The sequence below is a fragment of the Passer domesticus genome, chromosome 12, assembly GCF_036417665.1.
Source record: "Passer domesticus isolate bPasDom1 chromosome 12, bPasDom1.hap1, whole genome shotgun sequence".
Lineage (NCBI taxonomy): Eukaryota > Metazoa > Chordata > Aves > Passeriformes > Passeridae > Passer > Passer domesticus.
In genome coordinates this window covers 12,712,058-12,733,942 of record NC_087485.1, presented here as the reverse complement: position 1 = coordinate 12,733,942, position 21,885 = coordinate 12,712,058, and the positions used below count along the sequence as shown (strand labels likewise).

At 39.2% G+C, this 21,885-nt stretch overlaps 1 long non-coding RNA gene across 16 annotated transcripts in view; it reads left to right on the top strand.

Moving 5' to 3' along the window:
- LOC135279282 (uncharacterized) overlaps nt 1-21,885 on the top strand; it is a 126,688-nt gene that overhangs the window by 90,370 nt on the left and 14,433 nt on the right. For 15 of the 16 annotated variants that reach the window (XR_010346569.1, XR_010346574.1, XR_010346570.1 and 12 more), the window contains 2 exons: nt 462-610; nt 17,035-17,138. This is a non-coding gene — a long non-coding RNA (uncharacterized LOC135279282). Of the gene's footprint in view, nt 1-461; nt 611-16,814; nt 16,866-17,034; nt 17,139-21,885 lie in introns of all 16 variants that reach the window. The other variant, XR_010346568.1, reaches the window with a different exon arrangement.

The following is a 21,885-nucleotide window of genomic DNA, read 5'->3' as shown; positions in this document are numbered from 1 at the left end:
GAAAGTTTTATGTAATACACTTCTTTAGAATTCAGAGGATTTTATGGATTATTATTCATAACATCTGCCACTTATGGAGAAAAAGCCTTAAAATGCTCCTTTAGTATATATTGAATGAATGAAATGTAATTTTATATTAAATAAGATTTATTTTATTTTAGAAGTTGTGTTTGTGGGGAAGATCTGTTTGCTCTATAATATATACGTCGTTTGTAAAAAATGTAAGACTTGAAAAAGAATGCCAAATGGACATTTTAATTTTAATGAATGCTTACTGATAACTAAAACGGATTAGGGTGATGTAGATCCTTCCCATTTTCCTGCTGTATAAAAATGATTTTTATAAAATCATTGCTTAAAAAAATAAAGCTTTGCTAGAATTTGAGATAGCCCCAAGAGACAGATCTTGGAAGGCATTCTAAAGCCAGACATTTCAAGTCCTCTTTTATTTTTGACTACAGGAAACCCCCATTGTTCTGTTTTGTGCTTGACATTGAACTGGGCAGGTGTGTCCACATAAGGTGCAACGGGGAGGATTTGCATGCTGGCTTGCTGAAGTGACAGAATTGTGCAAAATAACTGCAGTGGTCTGGCAAGCTTCAGGAAGCAGGTGGGTCTGAGGTACCTGTCTCCAAAATCACAATGCTGAAAATGCCTGCTTGCCTTCTGCCTAACCTGGGAGGAAAAGACAGGTTTTTTTCCCTACAGTGCTATTCACCAGGCTCCTCTTTTGTACATCATGACATGCTTAGAACTGCCCCAGTGTTAATACTACTGAGTGGTACAGCCTGTAAATGGGCAAAATTGTGATTCAGTTTTATTTGTCTCTATGATGAATATAAAAATTTGTATATGTGTATTTTGTGTTTTATGTAAATTTGTAAATGTGTATATGTGTTTTATTTGTCTGTGTGATGAATAGAAAAATTTGTATATGTGTATTGGGTGGTATAAATTCACAAACTAAAAAAAGATGCTGATTCTAATTTTTACTGAATATAGAAAACCAATGCACAGTAGCTCATTTTAGGAGTTTTAGAAATTCCTGCTCATGTCAAAAGTCCTTGTCAGTCATCTGATGGTACAGGTAAATAGACAGTAGGCTGAATTGCAGATGATACTTAACAGGGGTGGGACATAACAAAATGCCTCTGCATCAGTGCAGAAGGATCTGGAAAAACTCCAGAATCTGCCTGACATAAACCTAATAAATATGAAGAAAGTGAAGCACAGGAATTTGTACAGATATAGATGAGGAACCTGTTGGCCAAGGGACAGCCAGCACTGCCGGGAAGGGTTTGGAGTGATGCAAGACTGACAAGAGCTGCCAGTTCTCCTTAGCACGAATAAAACAAATCCCCAGTGTGGCTACATTATATATGTGTGCTCCCTTCTGCTGGGGCTGCTCCTCACACACTGCACCCAGTTCAGGCCCTCCAGATGTGGAGAGAGGTGACAAACTGCAGTGGATGCAGTGGAGGTGGCCCAGACCAGGAGGGACTCAAAGCAGCAGCAGCCCCCAGGATGAGGGTTGAGGGAGATGCCCTTGTTTAATCTGGCAAAGATTCCAATAGCTGCCTACAGCCACTTGAAGAGCAATTGCAAAGATGATGGAGTCAATCTCTTCTCAATGGATTACATAAAAAGGGACATTTTCATGAGTTGTGGCTTGGGATATTTGAATCACACATAGAAGTGATGAGAATGTGCTTTCTATACTCCCGTATCCCACAATAATTTCTTTTAATATCTTCAATACCTCAACCAGTTTGAACTGTCTTCAGCACAGAATGAGTTTAAACCAGGTGGAATTTCCATAGTAAGTTACTCAGCTCCTCAGCTCTCCCCTGTGATATCACTCTGTTTCAATCTCATGTGGGAGTATTCAAGTTTTCTTTTTTTGCATCGTGGAGTGAATTAGACATAAGATATTAGCTTGGAATTCCCCAGGAAAGGAATTTTAGTCAGTTTTCCTAATAGGTTTTAAGCAGATTCAAAGAGGAGTTTAGTTTATGAGTTAATAGCACATGCAGAGCAACTCCACTGACCTAGCAGACATTAACAGCTCTGTCTGAAGCATTTTAGCCAGTTGGGTCAATGATTACCAGATTAAAAATTCTCAGTAGTTTTTTTTACATAATAGGCTATCATATTCAGTCAAGTAAACCATCCAAGAGTGTTTAGATTTGTAATTCAGAATGAGAAGAACTATTTTTCCTAGAATGTAGTGGAGTTATGTGGGAAATAAAACACTAATAGAATTGGCAGAATAATTTACCATTGTATGACATGAAAGTGGCTTAAATCTCTGCTGGCAGATGAGCACACAGAGTAATGGTTCAAAGTGATCATTACTACTTAATCATGACACGTTCTTCTGGAAGAGCGAGGTATAATTCTTCAAAATGAGACATTTATATTTCCTCAACTCTTTCTCTTCTTCCTCTCTATGGCATATATCAAATGACAACGTTCATATTGAAATGAAATTTGTTCAAATCAGTTAGTGAATTAGTAGAAGAATGACCATAAAGTAGTTATTTAAACTTTACTCAAATAATGAAAAGCATTTCAAATCACAGTTATCACTGTTATCATCTCTGCCTTGAAAAGCAATAGTAAATAACACACTCCTTGTTTTTATTCTAAACGTGATATTTTATTTATATGTTTACAGGTGCAGTCAGGTAGCAGTCCCCAACACAGTTCCATATTCTAATTCTCATGTTTGGTTTTGTTACATTATGCTTGTATTGTTTTCTTTTTGTCCATAAGTTGTGGAACACAACTTAATTGTTGCTATTTTTAGTTTACCAAATTAACCTTCTTCAGCAAGCACACCTGCAGAAGGAGTCCCTGGAAAGCATATGAAACTTTTTTTTAAACATTTTTAAACATTTGTGCTTAATATGTGAGAGGTAGTTTGAAAACTTCTGTAATAATACATAAATTATTAAAAATTATGAAAACAATTTTTTTAATTACTAGTTTTTTGGCTGCCAGTTGATTTGTGGCCAAGGGGCAGTAGAAAAGCAACACTTTCCAGGTGTTCTGAGTATATGCTTGCTACATTATGCTTAATATATCTTCCTGGAATTATTTTGAGGAGCATGATCAAGTTGTTTTTGTTTTAATTGTGGAAGTCATTATTTGGCCAAGCCTCTTGCCTGGATTACTCAGTATCCCATTAACAAAACCCAAGGTTTGATGAAGATGTGTAAGATAATTGTACATCATTAGACACCTCAGAGTTGTATCTCTTGTTACATGTTCCTAAAGAGCCAGCACTGTCTTGCAAAGTTCTAAAATTTTTATTGGACTTGCCTAGGTAATGAAAGTTATTGAGCCATTTTCAGTTAATGAAAAGCACTGAATGATGAATCACTAGGATATTTAAATGTACTCATATGTGAAACTCCAGAGCTACTCAATGTTTTAAATTTAATTAATTTGGTTCTTGGTATTGATTAGTAAAGGTGATTTGCAAGAAGGTTGTTGAATGGATGGATCACCCAATATTTTGGTTCTAATGGACATTGTCTTGTACTAAAAGGAGACGGTGATATTAATGACAACTTCCAAAATAACTTTTGCCATGGAATTCTCTGTTGGTTCATTGATCATTTTGTGACAGGGACTTTTTGAAATTCTATGCTTCACAACAGGTCTGAACCATAGCATTTGAGAGGACACAAGTTGTTATTTTAAAATCTATATAAGATGGAAACAGTGAATGTAAGGGTTTTAATTCACACAGATGCTTTTTATAGTTTGTCCTATAGTAGAATTAAGATAGAATTAATTTAATCAATCCAAAGATTTAGATGATCTAGAAAAAAATATATTCTGTGCTTTTATAAAAACTGCAGAGAAAAAGCTTCAGAATTGTAGAACAGAGAAAGACAATTACTCTGGCAATACCAGTCTATGGTGAGACTATGCACAAGGGAGAGGGGTATACTCAGCATGAGTTAAGGGTTACTAGAAATAAGCCTTTAGTGTGAAATTCAGTACTGCACTAAGTACCAACACAGACATTTCACATGAACCAATTAAGGACCATTTAAGACTGTTTCATTAAGTGTCTCTTAAATGTAAAACTTGACTATTAAAGGTGTCCAATAAAGATAGTAGAAAGGGTTTTCTTTTAAATTACCTTCTGACCAGGAAAAATCTTGCTGAGAAGCTTAAAACCAATCTATAGTACAGAAGGTTAAGAAGTATTCTGTGCTTTCACCAGTCCCAAGCTTATTTGTAATTAGGAGATGCACTGAATTTTGCCCTGCAAGGCTGAAGTCTCTCATAGAACAGCTTGTGAATTAAGTAAGAAAGAGTACTAATTGTTTGTGTGATCATTAATTAGCCATCCTGCCTTTCCATATCATCATTTAACTCCATTAAGCTTAATGTTTATACATATACTGTATTAATGATCTCGCATACAGCTAGCAGTGGAATACATAGTGATTAGTGAAGCAATAATCACATACAGCATTATAAATTTCATCAGTAGTAATGCTAATTCCATAAATTAGCAGCATTATCATAGAAACTGGATCACAACTGGAGATGTATTTTTAGAGATTATAAATTATTACTAGATAAAATTATTTCCAGAGGAACAAAACCCCAGGAAAACAGCACTGTGTCTTTGTGGGGTACTCTTTAACTAACAAAGAAACAGGGAAAAAAAAATCAAAATACCACCCCCCTCCCCCCTGCAAAAAAAAACCAAGCTAAAAAACAGAAAAAACCCAAACCAAACCAAAACACCAAACAGCAGAAAGAGCTGAGTTTCTAGTGAGAACAGTATATTACCTAGAAGTCTGAAAGTTTGCGTTTATTTTATTCTGCTTTCATGACATCCTGATGGTATGACAGTGATCATTTTCAAGAGCTGTGTTTCTATTTTTTATAAGAGTTACTCAAAATTTAACACAACGGATGTATAGACTGACTGAATGCTCATATAAAGGTGACAGAGCCCATGAGATGTACAGTAAGATTTACACACAGACCATCTCAAAGACTATAAAGATTCAGAAGTTATAAAATGACACTCCTCTGGATCATTTACCACTTCATACCATGGAGATTCTCATCCTAAAATGTTTGTTTTTGGGAAGAATAGGAAGTAACAGGAACAGTGATTGGGGTATATTCTGCTGGTGTGGTTTTTTTATTTGGGTTTTTTTTGGGTTTTTTTGGGGTTTTTTTTGTTTTTTTTTTTTCAGGTCAGTGCAATAAATGCATCATGATATTAAGAACCAATGAATTTAGTACAAATGAAAGACAATTTTTTTAATGCAGAAATAACTAGCCCATGGAAATTTCCATGGCAGATAAGCTGTCTGTAAGAAATGGGGCTGGGTAATGTGTTTGCTAATGATATTTGTGGCTGTGATGATCAAATCTCATGTGTCAGAGAAATATGATGGAAAGAGAACAAGCCTTTCTTTTTCTTACTGTCATTTCAAAGTCAGATATTTTATGGGTATATAAAGTAGACACATAAAGTATGAGAGGAGCTGTAGAACAGAAGATGGCCCCATTATGAGAAATTCTCTATTAGTGGTGTTCTAGGTATTCTCTGTGAATACCCAGTCCAGAATACCCATTGTTGCCAAACTGCAGAAAATATTTCGATTGTAAGAGTTGGTATGGACAAGCAAAGCTGATAAATGTTAGAGCTAAAATAAAACTATGGAGCAGAACTAAGTGACCCAATAACAATATCTTACAACTTTGTTATTCATGACGCTTGATTTATACTGCTGATTTCAATGGTTCTTTGTGATTTACATTACTAAAAATGACAGTGAGACCAATTCTTGCACAAAAAGGCATTTTCAGCAGAGATTTTTCTTTCTCCATGCTATGTTGCACAGGTTTAAGCACTATTTTCTCTTTTGTCACTTTTTGGTCAAGACATATTCTCTGTAAAAGGTTTGGGAAGAGTTCTGTCACATTAATACTTTCTAACTGAAGGCATCATTTGCCAGAGCCTATATTCAGTGTCACACTCTTTAAAAGAATTGCTCTTGGCAACACAGCCTAATGGTATTACAAATCCTGTCACAATATCAATAGTGAAGTGGGAAGAGAGTTAGAAATATTAGGATGGTGCTCCATAGTCATACAGCCTGGCAAAGAACAATCTGACTCTTCTCTTGCTCATACCAATGAAATGTTGTCAATCTCAACTCTCCTGATTTTTAGTCTGTTTGGAAGACCACTGGAATCAATCTTCACCTGTCCAAGGGGAACAAAGACTTCCAATTTAAGTGCTCCACAGTGTTCTAAATAAGACTCTTGAACTTGGTGTGTAAATGGATCAGTAGCATCATTGTTTCCAATTTAACAAGGAATTAAATAGCCTTACAAAATATTCTTTTGGATAAATTGTACAGCAAGATCATATAATCCAGCAGACTCCATATGGGATTTTGTACATCTAGTACAATTTTTCAGAAAGCCACTTAAGAAAACATCCAAGCAGTGTGAAATTTAACCATTTCAGACTACTGATTGTAGCCTGTCACTCATAATGCCCCACCAGATAATTGGATAAGTCACAACAGAATCAACTATTTATTTGGTTCTTTCTGCACATTTCTGAACACTAAGGCAATTTTCCAGACAGCAATAATCTAGAAAGATTACAGGATTTCTTATAATTACGTGAATGCATTCAGAGGGTGTGTTTACCATTACAGATGAAAACCTCTTAGTTTTAGTAAAACCAGGTGTATTCAGTATAACAAACTTAATTATGTCAGAAGAATTTTTAGTGTTTTCAATGAATTATTTTATATAATTAGTTTGACTTTAATTTAAAGTCTTAGAAAAAGTGCAAGGTCTTTATAAGAATAACTGCCTGTTATTATCTACTCTGATGCCACCTTGATAGGTCAAGAATTTCTATGCATTGCTGATATTGCAGAAAGTCAGTAGGAACAAGGAAGTATACTGAAAATGGAAGAAACTTTAATGTATTCAAAACATTCAGTAGTTTCTGATTTTTTAAAATCAATTTAAATAAACTGTTTTAAATGTTTACCAGGGAAAAAAGTAAAAGCATTGATGAGCTCAACCCTTACAAAACTGTTGTATTGTGCAGCTGCAATTAGTTTTCCTTCTTTAAAATCATCAGAAAATTTAGTGGCTCCCTAAGGTATATTTAAATATTCTTTGATGAATTTTCTTGTGTCATGCTTAATTGTGCATGTGTCACACAACTCCAAAGAATGTGTACAGTGGGAGCAATCACTTCTCCTATATAACTGTAATATGGTTTCATATATAGCATGAATAATTTACATACATTGGATTTGAGCAGGAACAACCATATTTAATGCAGTCTTTCGGTGAAAAGATTCTTGTCAGTCATCTACTCCCAGGCAGATTGTTATTTACAAAGAATCCGGTCTGCATGTAAGGCAAGCCTGTGTCTTTTGTTAGTGTAGTGTACTCAAGTGAATCAGGAAGATTCAAAACAATTCAAGTATTTTTGTATTTTTGAACACCCTGAGTTTCATGTGTCCGTATATCAACCTGTCCCTAAGTCAGAAAGCAAATAGAGTCTTGTGTTGAATGCAGAGAATGTTCCTGCCAAGGCTGGGCAGCATTCCTGGCAGTGGGAGTTACTCATTGCAGTTCACCTGGTGTCACTGCTGCTGCCTCAAAAGCATCCTTCTCCTTAGAGCCATGATTTTCACTGCTCTGTCTTTCTTTCTTCCCCCACCCCCTGTGTTATGTCAGTATTGCAAGCCTGGTTAGGAGCACACAGAACTGGCATTTCTGCATCCTCTTGATTTTAGGCACCTGGAAAATAAAGGAATTTAACCTGTTCATTAAAGGGTATACAAAGGAAAATCAATAGCCTTCACCATTACTATTTTGTGTTGAATCTGTGACCTGTGGTTATGGAAATGATAATTCCTGCTTGCTTTTACATGAGGGTTGGGATTCTAGCATCCTTGGGATTTGCTCTCCAGACTGGAGTGGGCACAGGCCATTCCCCCAGGCTGCACTCTCTGCTGCTCTCTATGGTGTCTCTTCCATCCCACCATTACCTCCTGTGCCCTTTTCTGTCCCCAGTCCATTTTGTTCAGCTGTCCAGGATGCACAGGCTTCTCTTGCAGCATCTCACTGACCACTCAGCCTCTCTCTCTCCTGCATTCTACTGCCCAGTTCCAGTTCCCTTCAATCCTGTCTTCTGTGTCTTGGCAACAACTTCTGCCAGAATCTCTCTGGAATCAGATGGGACAGCTTCTATTCTGTTCCTGGAAACAGCTGAACTTCCAGAAATGTTTTTTACATTTTTTCCTGATGTTTTCTAAAATCAGCCTGCGAATCTTGGAAATTTCCTAGAGGTTTTAAATATAAATACATCATTTTTCATAAATCTGTGAGCAATTGAGCATATGACTTTGTAACTGTAACACTCACAAACCTTAACAGAAGACAACCTTTTAGCCTTGCCTTTTCCACTGTGCCAAATAACATTTTTCACTCATTGTGCCTTGTTATGCTGTTAACTCACAAGATGTGATTTCACTGAAATAGCCTGTTCTTGCTACCATGAAAATTAGTGAAAACATCACTGCTAGCTATTTTTTGCTGTGTTTTAAAAATATTCAAATAATCATGGATATCAACACATAGGTGTTGTGCCTCTAAGTTTAAACAAAGTCTTATAGACAAAGAGAATGTGTGACTGGAGGACTGAGCAGAAATAGCATTTCTTATTACTACAAATACACCTTTTTTCTTTAAAAACAGGAGGGGGAAGTAAGTTCTTTGATGCTGATTCTATTTTTAATTAATTTTAGGGCCATTTAACATAACTAGAAAGTTTGAAGTTTCATGTTGACACTGTACATTACGGTTTAATGACCTAGACTTATTTACACATAAATGAGTTTTTTAATGGTCTAATTAACAAAATGCATCAGTTTGCCTCTTTAAATTAAGCAACTCTAAGGTAGTATCTTTTAGTAATTTCTAATGTTTAATAAAAGATGAAAGTCTCCCATTATTTTAAGTGAGTACTTTCCCAACAAACTGTTTCCTCATAACGCTACTGCTGCTTCAAAATATTGGACTTTACATTCAGACTAAATTTTAAAATCAGATCAATTACTTTGATTTAAAATTCAGAGGAATGTGACATTTTGGATAGGAAAAAAATTAAATGAATGTTTACATCTTGATAAACTCCTGTATGAGTTTACTCCTGGCTCCCAGGAACTGCTCTTTTTAGAAGAGGGTTCTGTTTTCCTGTTGAAGTGCAGAAGGTCCAGTGAGTCAAATTAGAGGTAAGCATGTCTTCTCTGCACTAGGAATGTTCTCTGCTTCTCTTGGCTGCTCAGTCAGACTTGATCCATGGTGGATTAAGTCCAGTTCTAGAAGTCTGGTTTTATTAGGAAATTTAATTATGACATACTTCTGATTTTTAAGCATTCTTTCAAGCTGTGTTATCTAGAAATCAGTTTATGTCAGAAAGTGACAATGTATTAATTTTCTGCATTTTATTATCTCTTGTCTGGAGGCTTCTGAGTACCTTGTAGACATAAATTCTACCCCTTTTTAAAGAGCAGGAAGCTGGGATATAGAATGAATCAAGACTTGCCCAAGATCACAGAAAAAACTGAGCAATAGATCTCTTCATTCTTAGCTGATTGTTACTATTGTGATGCAGGCCAACATTTCTGACGTGCAGTAGTAATAAGGGGCAAACTCCAGGTACAAGAGGACCCCCACTGGCTTCCATGGGGCTGCTTGTATGAATGAAGCTGAGCATTCAGGGAAGGTATTTGCAGGATTAAGGCTCTACATAGGATGGAGAATTGAGTTTTATATATACTTTAAATAGATTCCCAGTCCTTTGTGCTTCCCATTGTCCAGTGCTGTCTCTCACTCTGAAATAGGGCATATCAGACAGGCAGGAGCTGAGCAGACGACTGCAAGGGAGAAGGCTGTCTGCTATGAATTAAAAAAACTAAAGGCTGACCCCCCAAATCATACGCTTCAGTTTCAATAACTTCCATGGCTTTGATATCAGCGCTGTGATTCTATTTTGGTGTGTCTTCTGATTTTTGAACTCCTGGGGTTGGCTACACTGACATCATCTCTAAATTTGGTGGGGAGAGAAAAAGGCGAGCATTGTTAGGGTGAAGGAGCCGGCACAGCAGCAGCTGCTGATTTGCTCAGTCAACACAGTCTATTTTATCCCACGGCTTGAGATCGAAGGTTTCTCAACTATATTTTTAGCACCTTAAGTAAAAGCTTGTTTGTTTTTTGACTGAGGTGATTATACCCTTGATGAGGCGCTACTGCTTGTTCTGCAAAATAATAAGGACTGTTAATCTTATGATAGACTCAGGGGTAAAAACAAGCATCACTCTAACCTCTATTGTATTATATTCATAGTCAGAATGTCCAGAAAAGAGACCTGCATATTTTAAATCATGATCATGTCTGCTTTATTGTGCATTGCATTGCTTCCAAAAGAAAAGATAAAAGTTACCAGAGTCTCCTATTAGTGCAGGGGAGTTATGCCATTTAAGTAAATAACAGCACAGAATATCAGCAAGATCAGAACAGGGAATATGTCTGTTTACGAGCTGTACCTCAGGAATATTTTTAGTCTGTATCCCTTAGAGAGAGGGTCTGCACCAAGACACACAGTATGTTCAGGGAGTTCACTGTCACCTAAATAGCCCCTGCACTGGAGACCGTGGAGAGTTGTAGACCATAATTAATCATTCAGCTTACTGTCTGTGGCAGGTCAGTGATTTGGTGACAGAGCAGTGAACATGGGCAGCTTGTGAGCTCTCTCCCAGTAAGCTGCTCCCCGGCAGCTCTGCAGGAAGGCCGTGCAGCAGGGCTGTGCCTGTGCTCACAGAGCATCACAGCACCACAGGCACCCTGACAGCAGCAGGCTCGGTCCTGGCTCATCCCCCAGTGGAGCAGTGGGACCACACTGCAACTCTGCTTGTAGTGCCAGGGAATTTGGAAATATCACTACAGCTCTGCATGGTGTTGTGCACACAGGCACCCGGTGAAACAGGAACAGAGGGGGGAAATCCTGGCTCCCAGCAGGGCCTGTAGGAGTTCTCACTTTACTTCAGTAGGTTTAGGATTATAGCCCTGGATGCTTTCACTGCCTTGGGGTTTCCCACCTCCATATGGATCCATCCCACAGCTGGGATCATCACGTCCTATTCATTGCATTTTTTATTTTTCATCCAAATTGTTTGTAACTGTTATAAATGGAAGAACAAATCTGTGGCAATGTCTTGTCTGTTTAGCTAGAAAGGTCTTTAGGAACAAGGACTGCCTTTTGCTGTCTGTTGCTATAGTGCCTAGCACAATAGGGGCCTGGGTCTTCATTGCAATCAATGCAGGATGCCCATTGTAGGAATAAATGTTCCTGAGGAGACAGAAAAATACAAGAGCTACTCTGTAATGCAGTCATGTGCCATAATGGCATAAAAAAATTTGACATCAGACTGGTTCTATTCTGTGTGGGATCATACCCTTCTCTGCAATATGCTCTGCATAGTGTATTTTTATACTAAAAATAATCCTTCAAAGGGCACTGATGTTCGTGCAGTGGCACAGGTGATTTTAGAGACCCCCAGAGCTCCCAGTCCCATATAGAGATCCCATACTCTACCCTGGCACTAAATTTGGTGAAAAGCAGCTGCACAGGGGATGAAATGCAGATAACGTTTAACAGTACACGAGCTGCAAGACAGAATGGGAGCTAAAAAAATGTGCTCTGTTAATATGAGGTGGATTTAAATAGGTAAGAAATTATCTGCTAGGATGGAATTTGGCAAGAAGACCAAACTTAATTCTCTCATGTCATCCAAAATGTGTCATGTCCATCTGAATAATGTCCTCCCAAATGGAAATAGGCAGAAACTTTCCAGTAAGCACTACTTCATTAGAAAATGCTGAGTTACTGAGATCAAAAATACATCACAGGAAATTCTATGGGTCTCTGAGTTTTTATGTTGGGTTTTGTATGGCCTTCCTCCAACTCCAGGGCACTGAGCAGGCTTCCTGAAGCTCAGCTAGGAGCTCACATATCTTCCAGGTAGATTTGCTAGAGTTGGAAACCCTGAATTTCTGAGATCTCTGACCCAAGTTGGGGCTCCTGCAGCTTTGACTCCTTTCTTCAAAAACTTGGATACTTTAATTCCTACCTCAACACCCAGCCAGTGGAGGTGGAAACCTGGAAGCCCTAGGAAAGCTTCCCCAGCAGTGGTTCATTCTTTTTCTCCTCCAGCAATGGTCACTGTAAATTCCAAGATTGCTGCTTAAAGTGAATGTCCATATTTGTGAGTTCCTACTCTGTTTGTAGGTGAGAAACAAGCAATCCCAAGAACCCTGAGGCTCTCAGCTCTGCTCCCTTCATAAGGGTTCCTGTTTCCAGATTCATACAAGACTTTTACCATTTCAGACATTTCCTTTTGTTTCAGACAAAATTATCAGCAATAAAACAATCTCTTATTTCCAATGTAAAATTTTCAGAATTTTAATTCCATTGCAAAATTTGAGAATCTACTATTTTATTTTCATTCAAAACAAAAATGTGGCGCAGAAATCTTGAATTTGGGTGAAAGCATCTGCAAGCACTGTCTGGAGAATTACTCAGTGCCTTCTCCTTGCACCACATGCTCCATGCTGAACTGGTAGCATCACTCCCAGCCTGCCTGCCTGCGGGTTTGCCATCTGAGGTTGTTTGAGTGAGTCATTCTCAGCCTGTGAGATGGGGCATATCCAGACTGGGAGGTTGGTAATGTTTGGCACTTGATTCTTGGTGCTGTATTGTTTACACTAGAGCCATTAAATGTTCTATAACCTTCAGATATCTTGTTTTTCAGCCATGACTTTTGCAGTGTCAGGCTGTGTTGAAGCACATGAACAGTGTGTTCAGTCATGGTGTGTGCAGAGTTCAAAGCTTTGTGACTGTTACACAAAACTCCCTGTGCTTTCAGGGCTATAATCCTTCCTCTTGACAGAATCATTAAAAATAGCTGTGGATGTTAAACATGCTCCCTGCAACCCATAACAACAACATTTCATTGCATCAGAGTTAATAGCTGTGCAAGGACTGAGCTCTACTGCCTCGTGCTGTGTGGCAAAGTGCTTGCAGGATCAGGACTGGAGAGAGCTCAGGCCAGGATTGGATTGGAAGGATTGAAAGCTGTCAATACCCAGAATCAGAAAATTCAGAGAAGGATAGTGAAGACCTTATTCAAGGCAGCGCAATGGAATTTCCTCACCAACTTTTTTGCCAAAATTATATTAATAAACAGTTAATCTGGGAATTATTCCAGCAGATCATGCACAGAGACATCAAAAAAGAAATGGTGCTGGCATCATTTTATGTATAACGAGTGAGATGTCAGCACTGTGCAGTGATTTCAGCACACTGCTGCCTAACAAGAGAGGAAAGGTGTATGCTGGGGGAAAGAGTGAGAAGAAAGAAAAGTTTCAGACAGTATTTGTTTAAAGAAAGAAATCCATCCTATGGCTTTTTAAAATGAGGATAAAACTACTCTCTCCAGCTGCATACAAATGGGAAAGCAGCTCACATATTAAAATGGATCTGGGACTTTCAAGTACTTCACTCAATATGCAGAAAATTATACTGGATGTCGACAGCTTTTCTCCACAGAGAAGACAGCTGTGGGGGTCCTTTTATTAGACAGAATAAAAAAAATCCTAAAGTGAAGTTTTGCCAAGTAAATAGGCAACTATTCGATAAAACAATCAAGTGCTGTTTTTATTTTGCTATTCAGTGTGGAGTTTGTTACATTTCCTGCAAATAATACAGAAAACAAATCCCTTTTTAGGACTGTGGGAAGTACTCACTTGTGACAAATGGTGATTGGTACACAAATGTGCTGAGCTGGTAATGTCTGTGTTCTCCAGAGCCTATGAATCATCTGCCAGTGCCAGTGTGATGTTAAAGGAGATAAAAATATTTTCCTTTTCCATTCTGGAACAGAACCAGGGAGCCTTCCTGATAATTAGAGATGACTCCCTGTGAAACCACAAACCCTGTCCATTGTCAAGATCTCTGTCCAGTTCCATGTGTGAACTCTGCATATTCCATGTGTGAACTACACACATCACCCTTATTCTCACACTGGCACCCCTGGAGAGAGCCAAGGCCTGGATTCAGGCACTCAGAATTCCAGCTCCCCTAAAACTGCCTCACCTCCATCTCTCCATGGCTGGGATCAGTGTAGCCCTAAAGGCAAACTCACTTTGTGGAAATCCTTTTGCCCAGGAATGGCTTCCTGCATGTCCCTGCCAGCTGATGGTGAAAAAGCTCATCCTAAAGTACTTCTTCAGGGATTCTTTGAGTCTTCTGCAAGAACAGAGGGAAAGCTGTTTAGAAAACAAAATTATAAAAATTATACTGTTGAAAGTGATGGTTATATCTTTTCACAAAATATTTATAATCCTTGTATGTGCATCTGGGACACAAAACAGTTAATATGCAAACAGAGATAACTGGGGTATTACAGAACATCAGCAAACATATACAACATAAATTTGACAAGAGAGATAAAAATCAGCCTGGCAGCTTTTAATTTCCATTTCCATTCAAAAGGCAACTTCCCAAAAACAGCTGCACTATTCCCATGCTTTACCTCTCTCAGATTCAAGAAGGGCCTTTGCATTTCAGGGAAGGGATGCTTCCTCCCTCAAACTTCATATATTAGCTCTCTTGGGTTTTCCTCTCTTAATTGCTTTCAATCAGAGCAGAGGTTTCTTTGTTGTTTGTCTTTTTGTGTTTGCTTGGAGAGCTACAATTAAATGCCAATTACAATTTGGATAGGTGACAATGTAATGCCATTCCTGTTTAACTGTCTTTTTCAAGTCTTGATAATGTGTGTTTTAATCACAGTGACTGTTATCACATAGAAAGTCAAATGCATCAAATATAGATGCTATTATACAGTTTAAAATGATTGCCATTTAAGAAAAGTAAAAGGACTGATGGAATTGATATACTGAGAGAGTTTTGTAAATCTCTGCAAAAACACAGGAATACTTTGCATAGGGCATTGTGAGATATGTCTGCAGCTAGTTCTTTAAAAATCCTTACACAGGTTCAAAAACTCATCCCATCTTATGTCTTTATAATATGTACTTTGTTCTTCATTTTCTATAGTGGTAGAAATGAAAGGCTAAAATCATCTCCATGGCTTGTCATTTCACAGGTTATTGCACTGGCTCATCCTTCAGCTTTTTGCCACAAAGAACCTTTGAAGCTTGCCCAGTTCTCTCTAACTGACTTTTGTATCTGACCTCCACCAGCACTTAATTGAGGGATATTTGCTAACTTAAGTAGTCAGGATTGCATTTTCTGTCAAATTTCTCTAAACCTCTTTTCCCATTTCTACACAAGGCCCAGATCCTCACCCATAGCATAGCAAGGTGCATAACACAGCTGCTCTTCCCTGACTCACCTTCCTCTATTCCTCTCCTGTATCCACAGAGCTGATCAAGGTGAGACAATTTATTGCCACTTTATTGACTTGTGCTACATTCCCACTGGCATTTCAGTGCCACCTGGGGCTTCTCAGTGCTAGAATGACATGAATGTTTCACAAAGTAAATTTAGAGAAGGAAGGGAGGCAGGTAGGAGTCAGGTTGCTCAGAGATGTTGAATAATGGGACTGGAAGGAATGCTGCAGGTCCCTGTAAGCCGAAATTCCACGCTGATGTCTCTATTCTGTCATTACACCAGGCCCTCCACGGCTGTTAGTTCTGGTGGGTGTTGCACAGTAAAGATGCATTAGAGTAATTACATGGTAATGACAGAAGATCATGAGTTAAAGATGCTGTGAATCCTGTATACACATCTGAAATTGTTTGGAGCTGATGCGGGAGGTGTATCCACATGGAATTTGATTGCACTGATATTGTAATTAAAGCTGAGGAGAGATGAGGTTTGTACTTATTTCTTACTGCTACCTGTGAATATTAATTAGCCCATGGAGCCACCTGACCTTAGTAATAATCAGCTCTGTTACACAGAGCAGAAGGGAAAACGTGAACTGTCCTCTAAATATTTATTAAGAAATCCAAGATGAAAAGAGACTGGTTGTTGTAGAGAATAGAGGTTCCTGGAAGCCAAGTTGCCTCCTCTGTTGTGGAAGGAAGATCAGAATCTTTCCAGTTTCCTCTGCTTTGTGGAGAACAAGGACAATTCTATCACCACACAGGTGACAGGAACACGGCTGGTTTGGCACACAAATGAGTAAGAGAATGTCAGGTCTGCAGAGATTTCTCTGAGACTTTCTATATTCCTGCTTGCCTTCCTACCTGCATGGGCTGTATGCAGAAGTGACTCCAGAAGGCAAAAAATGTAAGCCTGAGCTCAAGAGTGTCCCCATGTCTAGACAACACATATGTTAGTCTTTTTGAAGGTTTCACATCACCCTCAGAGAGAAGGGAAATTATTATTTCATCATCTGTGAGATGGGATGAAAAGGTACATTGGGAAACCCTGCATTTTTGTATTGGAGAAAGCCCTGAGAATTAAACTAAATAAAACTAAAATTCTAGTCCCATGTCTTAGGCTGCCTGGCAAAGTAATCCTTTTCTCCATTCCCACTAGCAGTGTAGTCTGGCCTTTGGAGATACCCAGGAAACTGGTATCAGGGAGAAATTTGAGTGTCTGGTTTTTACAGATGGCAAGGACAAGCCGTGGAGAAAAGGAAGATTATATCTATATCTGCAGCATAACAAGGTAGCTCTGTTTCTTTCCCGGTTAGGACCTGGTCTTGTTTGCTGCAGTCAGGAGCAGCCTTCCTAATGGTTTCCTGGTAAGGCTCATTATTGAGTTCATATTTTTGTTCTTCTCACATCTCCCTCATCTCCTCTCACAGTCCCTCCCCAGTCATGAGGATTCGATCAGCTGTGATACACAGACTTTGGAGTCTGTGTGGAGGGACGGGCTGTGTTAAAAATGAGGTGTGTTCTTCATCTCCTCAGGTTGACTGGAAAGTAATTCTCTGAAGAGGTGGAAGAGCACGATGCTGCTGTGCACCGGTGTCTGGCTGCTGCCCTGCTGGAGATCCATGAGCAACAACAGCACGGCAAGTCCTCTTTCTTCTTTCCTGACAGCACCACAGTACCTGTATCTTAATCAGTCAGTGTCAGACAGTGTCACAGGCTCTGAGCGCTGCTCGAAGCAAAGCACAGCACAAATGCCTCCCTGCTGCTGGTAGCTTAGGTTACCATTACCAGCCTGAGCTGCCTGATGTAACACTCCTGTGCTCCAGACAGGCTGAAACCCTCACAAGTGTTGGCACCAGCACGCGTTCAGATCAAGACACCGCTGGCCCTGGGCGTGGTGGCTTCTGTGCTCCCGTGACTCTGTCACAGGCACCACGGCCACGCTGCTGGTGACAGCACAGAGGGGAAGCAGAGGTGCTGGAGAGGGGGGTGATGAAAGGAAAAATGGTTGCTGGGGTCACTGATATCATTTCAGTCATACATGTTATAAAGAAGGATGAACTTGTGCATATTTTATATGAATTTACATGCCTCTTGGGCTACCTGGTTTGTAACTTTTGACTGGCATGGTTTAAATCAGAAAGATGGAGGGGAAGCCTGCCTAACATGAAACGGTGACATAAGATTTTTAGCAGAAACAATCAAATAGCTGACTAGAGGGAATAAATGTAGCTCCATCAAAGTTAGAGTGGTTTACTGTTTCCAGCAGTGAGTCTGGCATCAAAGGGAATCCTAAACCTGAAATCCTTGGAAAGAAGTGGGTTATCAGCAAAGACAAATTGATTCATGTAGAGAACAAAGACAACATTTTGTTAGTGGGACAGCCTGGCTTTTCCCAACTCAGTGACAGCTTTCCTTTCCTGGAGCATGGAGTGGTTAAGCTTGGCCTTTCACCATGTTAACACATTTTCCTCAAGGCTCTGTACCTTCAAGGTAGGAATAAATAAAGCTTTATTTTTTTTTTAAAGTATTATATAAATTACATCTGTTCAAAGGGTCCTGCTGGGAAAGTTTTCAAGTTCTGTAAATTAGTTAAAACTGTGGTGTTAATACAGGGGTCTGGTGAACTGTGTTCACCCGTAAGCACTGAATGAATATTCACAGCAGCTTTAGTAAAATGTGGTGTTTAAATGTTTTACAGAATAAGAGGCACCAATGATAAACTTCAGCAACTGGACTTTTTGTTTGCTGGTTCCCATTTCATGGGCCCTGCTGAAGCTGTAGAGGCCTTTGTTGTATGTGGAAAAGAAACAATTATTTGGAGCTACCCTGCTAGTAACAGCACAGAAGGGAGGCAGAACTGCTTCCACAGAGCTGATGAAAGGAAAAGATTGTTGTGGTGGCTGATACAATTCTAGTTACACATGTTACAGAGAACAAAGAAAGTAATTTCAGTAAGAGTAGAAATACAGGGTGATGACAGCTTTACACTGGGTGTTCCAGCTTGGCTGGGTCAGTCTTCAAACAGAGGATCTTATGTGAAGAGCAGGGTATTTGGGGTCTCAGATTTATTGTTGAGGGTGTTCCTTCTGTCCCCTTTTAAAACAAAAGAATTTCCCCCCCTCTCCTGGTTAGGATGTGCCTCAGTGTAGAGACGTGTCCTCCACAGTACTCAGACAGATGTACCTGTGCCTTCCTGCTGGATGACACAATAACAATTCCAGGATGTCTCCTGCAAAACACAAACAAAAATGGATGCAGAAATCAGTGGCATATTTTTTTACAAGAACAAGGCCATTCAACCATTGGAGCTCTGGCAGGATTAAGACCTTGTTTAGAAACAAGATATTCAGTAAAAACAGTATGTTCAATTTTCATTTTTTAAGTCCTACAGAGGTTGTAAATATTTTGGAAGTTAGAAAGAATACAGAAATGCTAAATGCATATTCAGAGGTCTCAGATTTAGTACAATGTTTTATGAGGCTACCTCATAATTCATTTCAGCTGCCCCAGTAGTAAGCAGACTGGTGTTTCAGGGCCCAACTGCAGAGGTCACAACCTTGTGCACACAATATATTGAACAATTCCATCATTCCTGCCTTCAAAGTGAATTTAGACTGACATAGCAGAATAGAAAAAAATGCTTAATAAACTAAGGGTTTTATTGCACACACAGTCTCATAGGTATGCATTCAGAAAAGAGTGGGCATGACTCTATAATAGGTGCACTAAAAAAAGCCATCTGTTTACATAATATCCCCTTTCACCACACTGAGTAGAAAAGATTTTTCAGTTATTTTACTGTCTATCCTCACCACCTTTACATTTGTTTGACTATAGTATTACCTTAGTAGAGAAACCTTGTTATGGGAAGTGATAAATATGAAATTTCAGAGAATGAATCTTTTATGGGCAGGTGCAGGGGCAGTGCACTGAGCCAAGCAAGGGAGTCAGGAGACTGTGCCTGGCAAGGGTGGCCTGTGCATGTCCTCTGGTGAGGAGAGGAACTTTCCACTGTGCTGCCCCTCCAGCCTCCTCCACAGCAACCAAAGCAGGAGCTTCCAGGGGCCAGCTCTTCAGCCCAGATGCTGAATCAGCCCAAGAATATTTAACTACAGCAGAAAAATGGACCACACCAGAGGATTTTCTCCTTGAAGAGAACTTCACACTGTTCTGATTAGAGATGGAAATTTCTGAGGTATTCTGGACTTCTTTAAGAGGTCTCAGCAGTTTAGTGGAATTAAAAATGGAAGTCATGGTCACCTTAGGCATAAACATCAGTTAACCCTTGGATGTGATAAGACTTGTAAAATCTTATCAGACCTTCACCACTTTGAAAAGATGCATAGCAAAACTATTTGATAAAACATTCCCAGTCTTTAGCACCCTCCCATTCACAGTACCTATTATGAGAAAGAGCTTTAGTATCCCTAATTTAGAGATGAGCAGCTGAACTCCAGGAGTTTTAGAACAATTCCTCCAGGATACCAGAGTGCCTCAAAACATTTGAGAGCCTATCCCCAACTGACCCTCTAGAGGCGAGAATGAAGGATGGGAAGCAAAACCTTAAATCCAAGGCCTTCATGCCTTAAATGTTAATCATAAACAAGCACCATCCTTGTGCTACAAAGAAGTTCCTCCCCATAAATAATTCCACATTAGCAAGACTTGTAGCTAATTGCTTTTGCTTTGCAGTCTGGCTGTTCTGTTATGTTGTACAGCCACTGCGACCCTACTTTTCAGCCATATGTTGTCAGTCATATTTTTGCCTCTTGTTGCATTACTGTCAGACTCTAAGCTTTTTATGAGTCCCTGAAATGTGAAATTTTGGTCTTATTTAGTTTGCAGCTAACCCTGTTGCTTAGATGCAAGAATATCACATTTACTATACAGAGAGATTTATTTAAAACCCAATTGTGAGTTACACTGAGAAATCTTCAGCAAACCATGACAATAAATAATGAGAGGATGTTTGCCTGGAGGACCTCCCTAATGAGGTTTGGTCTTAGGCAGGCATTCTGTTTAGAAGTCAAATACTTTGTTCCTTGAGATTTTCATGTTTCTCCCTATCTAGCAGAGATTTCTGTGAGGTTTTGTTAATAATTGACCTTAGGGTCACTCATGATTACACATAATGCAAAAAGACACCAGGAACCTATCTAGGGGAACAATAATTCTATATACAATTCCAATGTCTAATATTTATTTCTTTATAAACAAAAAATCTTATCAAGACAGCAGTTTTTTTGGAAGTAGGCACAGACTAACACACTTTAAAAGAGACTATAGATAGCTGTGAATTAGAAAATATTATTGTGGGCCACATTTGTTCAGAGGAGGGTTTCTGCTCTGAGGTGCACCTCATTGTATTTTTAGTCTTCTGTAGGTTCTCTTCTCAAATGGATGAAATTAACTAAGTGAACTCTCTCACTTCTGTAACCGTGGCATTTGTCACCCTCCATTGTTCACCCTCCAAAAGCCACTTTCCCTTTCCAGTGCCAGCCTCTCTGTCTGCTCTCTCAGAGACACAGAGCACCTATGCTGACATGGGATTGTGGCAGCCACGTGGGGGAACACCTCACCAGTTCAAACCTTCATCTCTCTGTAAGGTACACACATACCATGGTGTTTTGGACACTGTTATAAGTAGTGACAGGCAGCAGCACTGGAGGTATTTGCAAACGCACAAGTGATGTGTATATAATGCATATAAAGGAAGAAAATCTGTAGGAAATGTTGCAACAGCTGGTGATGTTTGAGGGAGGGTGGGTGCAGTTCTACTGATGGTCAATGAAACCCCTGGTATTCTCCATCACAAGCCTGTAGGTGAATTTCACATCTGTTAAATGTGTTGTAGTATTTCCTTGCAGGTTTACTTAAGGCCTGTTGAAAAGAGAGGGAAGCACTTTTTTACTTGAACGCTAAGAGACACAAATGTACTTACCCAGAAACCCAGGGACATGAGTGAGTTCATTGTGCGTGGAAAGTCATTTACTGCATGTTTCTTGGATCCTTCAGAGTAAATGGACATCTAGGTAGTGGGTTGAGTAAGTCACCAGACTTAAGGATTCCCCTGTGGACAAATCCTCACCGATCTTTAAAGGTTGTCAGATTGCAGGTGTGGCAGACCACAGTTATCAGGAAGTCATATGTATGGCAAATGGTTCTGGTTGGATCTTTCAAGATGAAATTCTAAGTAAATATCCAGGATGAAGTCTTCCTCCTTAGGTGTATTATCTTTGCTCATTAATATTTCATTCTCATACTGGAAAGAACTCTCCTTAAAGTAAAGCAAAAGGGAAAAATACTATTGTCAGACTCCTAAATTAATAAAGCAGCCCAATCATTTACTTAGAGCAATAAGCAGCACATTCTCAGGTTGAGGAG